This window comes from Staurois parvus, unplaced genomic scaffold (assembly GCF_062004578.1).
Source record: "Staurois parvus isolate SC_StPar_1 unplaced genomic scaffold, SC_StPar_1.0 ptg000574l, whole genome shotgun sequence".
NCBI classification, from domain to species: domain Eukaryota; kingdom Metazoa; phylum Chordata; class Amphibia; order Anura; family Ranidae; genus Staurois; species Staurois parvus.
In genome coordinates, this window is record NW_028318370.1 from 1,383,033 (window position 1) to 1,390,399 (window position 7,367).

A 7,367-nucleotide genomic window follows, 5' to 3' on the forward strand; every position below is an offset into this window, starting at 1 on the left:
CAATATCCTTCCCCTGAAGTACCAATAACTAATATATTCCTTGACGTAAACAAAACCCACAATTCCAATGAAAAAATCAAGCCCCAAAAAAAAAAAATTTCCCAAAAGGTTTTCCAAAATTAAAAAAAATAAAATAAAAAATTAAAATCCCAAACACATAAAGTGTCCAAAGAAATGTGTCCAAAAAGAAAACCAGATCTTAATAAGAAGGTGCTTCCTACTCCACTGAAGAAGATGCAAATCAATCACAGGCGCTCTTCAAAATACCTCAAAAAAACAAAATCTAAACATAGTATATTACCCTTAAGTACCAGAACTAAAGTGCCACACGTGTACCATGCAAAAAAACACTCAAGTGTCACAGCACTCATGTGAAAAGTATTTAAATAAATATCACTGCAAGCCTTATACAAAGTGCATAATTACCCTAAATCAGAAAATTCCAGCTTGTAATCAACCAAATATGTACAGAGTGTCCTTAGATTGGTATCCTCTTGTTCCTTAGGACCTCATAAACAGACCAGGAATCAGTATGTGAATCATAATAATATATAAAATTTATTGTAGCCACTTACATATAAAATCGATAAAATCAACATTCAGCTCCTAATGACCAGTATACGATCCCCTTTCCATGTGTAGAAGGTCTCCCGATCACCAGGAAATTCCCCCTTCCCACTCCTGTCCAGCACTATCACTTGCTGCTCTGGGGGACACCTGAAGTTTGCCGTTGCTCTCAAGACCGCCGACACACAGGGGTTCCAGAATCCAAAATGGCTGCCGCGACACTTCCGGGAATGTCAATACGTCACGTGCCCTGGACGCGTTTCGTCACTTCCGGACTTTGTCAACAAGGATATGGACATAAGGTTCCAGTTCCTTAAGTACCCACTAATGACCTGGCGGAAACTCCTCAGCTGCCATCTTACAAAGTGGAAAATTCACATGTATGATAACCCGAACTATTATACCATGCTAATTAACCCATAGAGGAGGCACCATTACATCCCCACACCATATCGCCAATGCCTAAGTTACCCTAAAACCATACTTAAGTCAAAAGGATAACCATACCACCTGCAGCCATTTTGGAAACTAGAAGAACATTTTTGTGTAACCATAAGGTCGGGGTGACACCACCCCTTCAGCACTGATTACAAAAATATATACAAATAATAAAATCATTCACAAAAATTATAAAATATTAAAAAATAAAAAAATACTAATAAAAAATTTACACCATCCCCAAACTGTACCCACAAAGTTGGGAGCATGAAATTGTCCAAAATGTCTTGGTATGCTGATGCCTTAAGAGTTCCCGCCACTGGAACTAGGGGGCCAAGCCCAACCCCTGACAAATAACTCACCATAATCCCCCCTCCACCAAACTTTACACTTGGCACAATGCAGTCAGGCAAGTATCATTCTCCTGGCAACTGCCAAACCCAGACACGTCTATCGGATTGCCAGACAGAGACGCATGATGTTACTCCAGAGAACATGTTGTTTGCAGCATTTATAAAAAGGTACATTTCCCCTTACGTCTTTCAGGCCAGCACCTTGAGAGACCTCGGCTCCTCTCCATTTGAGGAGACACATCCACCCTAAAATAAAAGACCTCCACTCCCCTCCGACCTCAGTTCAGGTGTTTCCTCTGGTGGGGAGACACGAGGAAGCTCGAGGTGCTGTCACCTAGACAGCAGGGGAGCCTAGGGCCAGATAGCCGGCTGTCAGGCCTAACGCAGCCGGGAGTGAAGGCCGGAGGGTCCGGCTGCACATCCTCCCTGGGCGGGCTGTGTGGCAGTGGGCGCGTACCCCGGGTGATGGGGCTCAGCACATACCTGCACTTCGCCCCCTGACCCCCTCCGGCGAGTTGGGGTGTCGGGGTGGCTGTGGTACGATCTGGAGAGGATCGGGGTGATGTCTCGCTCCTTCCCATGCTGGCGTTCTTGTTGCTGGGCCGGACGCCGGGAGACGGTGAGTTCCGGCGGAAGGGGCGGGGCTTCACCCCGGGCCGTGACTTCCGCTTCCGGTCGCGGCCCTCAACCATGGCACGCGAAAATTTAAAAGGCGGTGCATAGTAGCCTGGGGACAGGCCTGCACCAAGTAACCACCCTCCCGGAGCGCGATGTCGGAGGCACCGGGACCAGGAGACGCCAGCACCAGCCAGATACAGGTAAGGTGCCTCAGTGGAGGCCTCCCCTATCTGTTGCCCCCTAGCTCCAGAAGCATTCCCGGAAGAGTAGGGCAGGGGGTCTGCGGTGGGTGCAGGCCCTTAGGCTCTGCCGGGGAAGAGTAATGGGTGGTATAGTGATTCCCCCCTGCCCCTTCTTTATGTTTTTCAGGGCAAGGCTCGGGCTAAGACTAAACACCAGGAGCTCAAGCGGAGATGCCCATCCTGCAAGGAGGTGTTGAGAGAATCCTGGAGGAAGGTGCTGTGTGGCCCATGCATAGAGGGGTTGGTGAGGGAAGACAGGCCTGAGCAGGGGGACTTAGCTAGGTCTGTAAAGGAGTTGACTAGCATGGTCGACTCCTTCAAATCGCTCATGGAGCAGTTTGCGCTTCCCCAGTCTTCACATTCCCCCCCCCGGCGGCCTTAAGTCGCAGCATGGAGCCTCTCGTGGCTAGGGACGAGGGGAACCATTGGGGGATTCTCGGTCAGAGGAGGAATCCGCAGGGGAGGGTCCCTCGGAGGAAAGCAGGGGTCCCTCCCGGTATAAATTGTCCCTAGAGGAGGTGGATGAGCTCTTGGGGGCAATTTATGAGACCCTAGACATAAAGGAGGAGGTTAAGACCCTATCTCTCCATGACCAGATGTATCAGGGGTTGGACGAGCATAGTTACAGAATCTTCCCTGTACAGGACGTCTTAATCAAGACTATTAAGAAGGAATGGCAGGACCCAGAGAGGAAACAGTTCTTTTCTAAATCGTTAAAAAGACGGTTTCCGTTTAGTGAGGACCCTGCTGCAGTGTGGAACAAGAACCCCAAACTAGGCGCGGCCTTCTCCCAAACGACTAGGAGGACAGACCTGGCGTTTGAGGACATGGGGGTTCTACCAGATTTGCTGGATAGGAGAGCGGAATCCCTTCTTAGAAAAGCCTGGGACTCAACCTTGTATAATCTGAAACCGGCCATGGTCTCGACGGTGGTAGCCAGAAACTTGGAGTACTGGCTTACTCAGTTGCAGGCCCATATAGTGGTGGACTCCCCCAAGGAAAAGATCCTGGCCTCTTTTGAGACCCTTCTGCAGGGGGTATGATATATTGCGGATGCGTCTGCTGAGTCGGTGAGGTTGGGGGCTAGGTCAGCGGCTCTCACCAATTCGGCTAGGAGGGCACTATGGTTAAAAACGTGGCAAGGGGACATCACTTCCAAGGTCAGACTGTGCGGTATCCCTCTCACTGGAGATTGTCTGTTCGGCCCAGCGTTGGAGGAATTGCTGGACTGAACGGCAGACAAGAAAAAATCTTTTCCCCTCAAGAGGAAGTTGCCGGAGGTAGGGACACGTAGGGCCCGTCCATTAAGGAGACTGAGCCTTAGACCTGTGGGCCAGGGTAGGCCTACAGGACAGAGAGGTCGGGGCAGGGGAGGGGCGATTTTTCGCCCTCCTGAGCAGCCCCGGAAACCGCACTGACTTGGTGCCTCCTGTGGGAGGAAGATTGGCGGCCTTCCTCCCGCAGTGGGAAGTGGTGGTCACCAGCCCCTTCATTCTGGATATTGTCAGAAGGGGTTATCGGGTGGAGTTCGTAAAGACACCGTCCGAGAGATATATGGTGACATCGTGTCCGAGAAACCCGGCGATGGCCGCTGCCCTGATCACTGCCTTGGAGGATCTAGAGGACCTAAGGGTCATAGTCAGGGTCCCAGAAGGGGAACAAAGGAAGGGGGTGTACTCCCATGTATTTCTGGTTCAAAAGCCGTCTGGAGCATTCCGGCTGATTTTGAACCTAAAACCCCTCAACAGGTCTGTGCGTTACTGGAGGTTCCGCATGGAGTCTATATTTACAGTCAGGTCCCTGATCCCACCAGGGTCCTTTATGGCGTCCATAGACCTGCAGGACGCATACCTGCACGTGCCCATTGCGGAAACTTCTCAGCGGTTCCTCAGGTTGGCAGTGGAGGGAGAGGGAGGAGTGCGACACTGGCAGTTCAGGGCTCTTCCATTCGGCCTGTCCTCCTCTCCACAAATTTTTACCAAGGTTCTGACGGAGGCACTGGTTCCTATTCGTTTGATTGGAATTCCAGTGATAGCCTATCTCGACGACTTGCTGCTCTTTGCAGATTCAGAGGCTCACCTTCTGCGGAATCTAGGTATAGTGTGGGGCCATCTAGAATACCTGGGGTGGATGGTGAATCTGGAGAAATCTTGTCTGGTGCCTTCTCAGAGGATGGTTTATCTGGGTTACACTCTGGACTCGGTGAGTCAGAGGGTCAGCCTGACCTCGGAGAAGGTGTCCAAGTTAGAAGCAGGGATCAGACTAGTGCAGGGAAACAGGCCAATAGCGATAAGGCAGGTCATGTCAGTGCTGGGTCTACTGACGGCTTCCATCCCGGCAGTGCAATGGGCTGGTCTGCATATGTGTCCCCTCCAGTTATGGGTCCTGAGAGTTTGGGACGGGAGTACTCACTCCTTAGAGGACCGAGTACTGGTTCCCCCCAGTGTAAAGAGGTCGCTGTGGTGGTGGAGAAGGGCGTCCAGTGTAACCCAGGGGTTATTATGGTGCTTCCCAGTGTCCAGGGAGGTCACTACGGATGCCAGCTCCAAAGGGTGGGGCGCCCACCTGGGAGGATTAGTGGCTCAAGGGGAATGGTCCTGGGAGCAGAGGAACAGGTCCTCGAACTGGAGGGAGCTGAGGGCAGTGGCAGAGGCTCTTCAGGCCTTCCAGGTGAGAATCAGGGGCCACCATGTGCGAGTCCTATCGGACAATGCCATGACAGTGGCGTATGTAAACGGGCAAGGGGGGACGAGGAGCAGGGCCCTTGGAGCTTTAGCAGCAACGCTCTTGTCCTGGGCAGAGGTGACCTTGGCATCCCTGTCTGCGGTACATTTAAGAGGAGAGCTAAACCGGAAAGCGGATTTTCTGAGCAGAACACGACTCAGGGAATCAGAATGGGCCCTGAACCCCGAGGTGTTTCAGGAAATTGTGCTGAGGTGGGGGTCCCCGGACGTGGACCTTTTTGCCTCGGGAGGGAACAACAAGGTCCCGGCTTTCTTTTTCCTGTCCCGCGGGGACGGATCAAGGGCGGTGGACGCGCTGAGTCAAAAGTGGGACTACCGGCTGTGTTACGCCTTTCCCCCGGTTCCCTTGCTTCCCCTAGTTTTGAGGAAATTCAGAACAGAGGACCTCATTGATTCTGATAGCTCCCTTCTGGCCACGGAGGGCTTGGTTCGCGACACTGAGGAGTTTAGCCTCCCGTCCGCCCTGGGAACTGCCACCAAGGGAGGATTTGTTATCACAGGGACCAGTCCTTTGCCCCAACGTGAGGAAGTTGAGGTTAACCGCTTGGTTTCTGAGCGGCAGCTCCTCTTAGGGAAGGGTTTTTTGCCCAGGTTAGTGGCCACGTTACTGGCCAGTAGGAAAGAGGAGACCCAGGCCATTTACGGTAGGGTCTGGGGTCGCTTTACTGCTTGGTGTGATAAGATGTCGCTGGCAACCCACAGCTTAGTGTCTGTGTTGGAATTTCTGCAGGCAGGGGCTGACAAGAGGTTATCGGTTAGCACGCTCAAAGCACAGATCTCTGCTCTCAGCGTGTTCCTGGATACACCCCTGGCCAGGGAGGCGCTGGTGGCTAGATTTTTTTAAAGCTCTAGTGAGACAGAGGCCTCCAAGGGCCAGTCCATTCCCGATGTGGGATTTGGCCAAGGTACTTGGTGCGATGACGAGGACGCTATTCAAGCCCCTGGAGTCCTGCTCGATTGGCGAACTCACCATCAAGACTGCCTTCTTGGTAGCGGTCACCACGGCAAGGAGGGTGTGTGAGCTGGAAGTGTTATCTATTAGGTCGCCCTATCTCCATGTTTTTCCAGACAGGGTAGTTTTGCGAACGGACCCATCCTTCATCCCGAAGGTGGCACAGAGATTCCAGAGGGAACAGGACATAGTCCTTCCCTCATTTTTTCCTGACCCAGTTGGGGATGATCAGAAAAAGTTTCATTTATTGGATGTCAGAAGGTGCGTACTCCAATATCTAGAAAGGACTAGGGAGTTTAGGAGCACCGAATCCTTGTTTTTTTTCAAGGGAACTAGGAAAGGGAAAAAGGCGTCCAGAAGGACGCTGGCAGGTTGGTTGAAGTTGGCAATTTCTGGAGCATACCAGGCTGAAGGCCTGGAGGTTCCGGAAGGTATCAGGGCGCACTCCACCCGAGCGGTGGCAGCTACTCAGGCTGAATTTCCAGGGGCGTCTCCTGGGCAGATCTGCAGAGCGGCAACATGGTCCAGTTATGACACATTTGCCAAACATTACAGGTTGGACCTGGTCTCGGTGCAGGAGCAGGCCTTTGGTCATAAGGTCTTGCAAGCAGTTAGCCCGCCCGAGGGGTGAGTACTCGCTTATCCTCTCAAGGTGCTGGCCTGAAAGACGTAAGGGGAAAAATCAAGTTACTTACGGCAACATCTTTTCCGGGAGTCTTTCAGGCCAGCACCGGTTTCCCACCCAGTGTTGATATGGATTATGTGAGCATGATTTGTGGCGATTACATTGTCTCACGTTGTTTCTCCCCCAAGTGACCGGAGGATGTTTGGAGAACGGAGGTTGGAGGGGAGTGGAGGTCTTTTATTTTAGGGTGGAAGTGTTTCCTCAGATGGGGAGGAGCCGAGGTCTCTCAAGGTGCTGGCCTGAAAGACTCCCGGAAAAGACGTTACCGTAAGTAACTTGATTTTTTTCTGTGTTTTGTTAGGCATTCCAGAAACGACAAGTGTGAATAGAACCTTACAAAAAATAAAATTATGTGTAGGACCCACTTACCTCCTGGAGGTAGTTAGTGACCTGTAGTGTCTTGGTGGGCTGACCTGTAACACCAGGGTTGCATTTATACTTTTAGTGGGGTGTGAAGAATTGGCTGCCAGTCACTTTTTGAAATCTGAAAGATGCTATGAAGCAATTAGGGTTCAGTATACCCGAAAAAAAAAACTAGATGTGGGCTTCAAATTCTCCTTACAGCTCTACAAAGAACCTTTAGGGCTCATTCACACCAGAACACAGTGCGGGAAATCAACTTTCCGTGCGCATTTCCCACACTACATTAAAAATGCACTGGGTGTGTGATCTGCTGTGGGTGTTAATACAATCCTAATGACACCCCAAATGTAAATCACAAAAGCAGTAAGTATCTGGTGCAGTGCATTTTTGAAAAGTAGTGCACGC

General features: G+C 51.2%; 1 pseudogene; it reads left to right on the forward strand.

Moving 5' to 3' along the window:
* The first annotated feature begins 3,991 nt into the window (after window positions 1-3,991).
* Window positions 3,992-5,534, forward strand: LOC149450437 (uncharacterized; annotated as a pseudogene).
* Window positions 5,535-7,367: the final 1,833 nt, after the last annotated feature.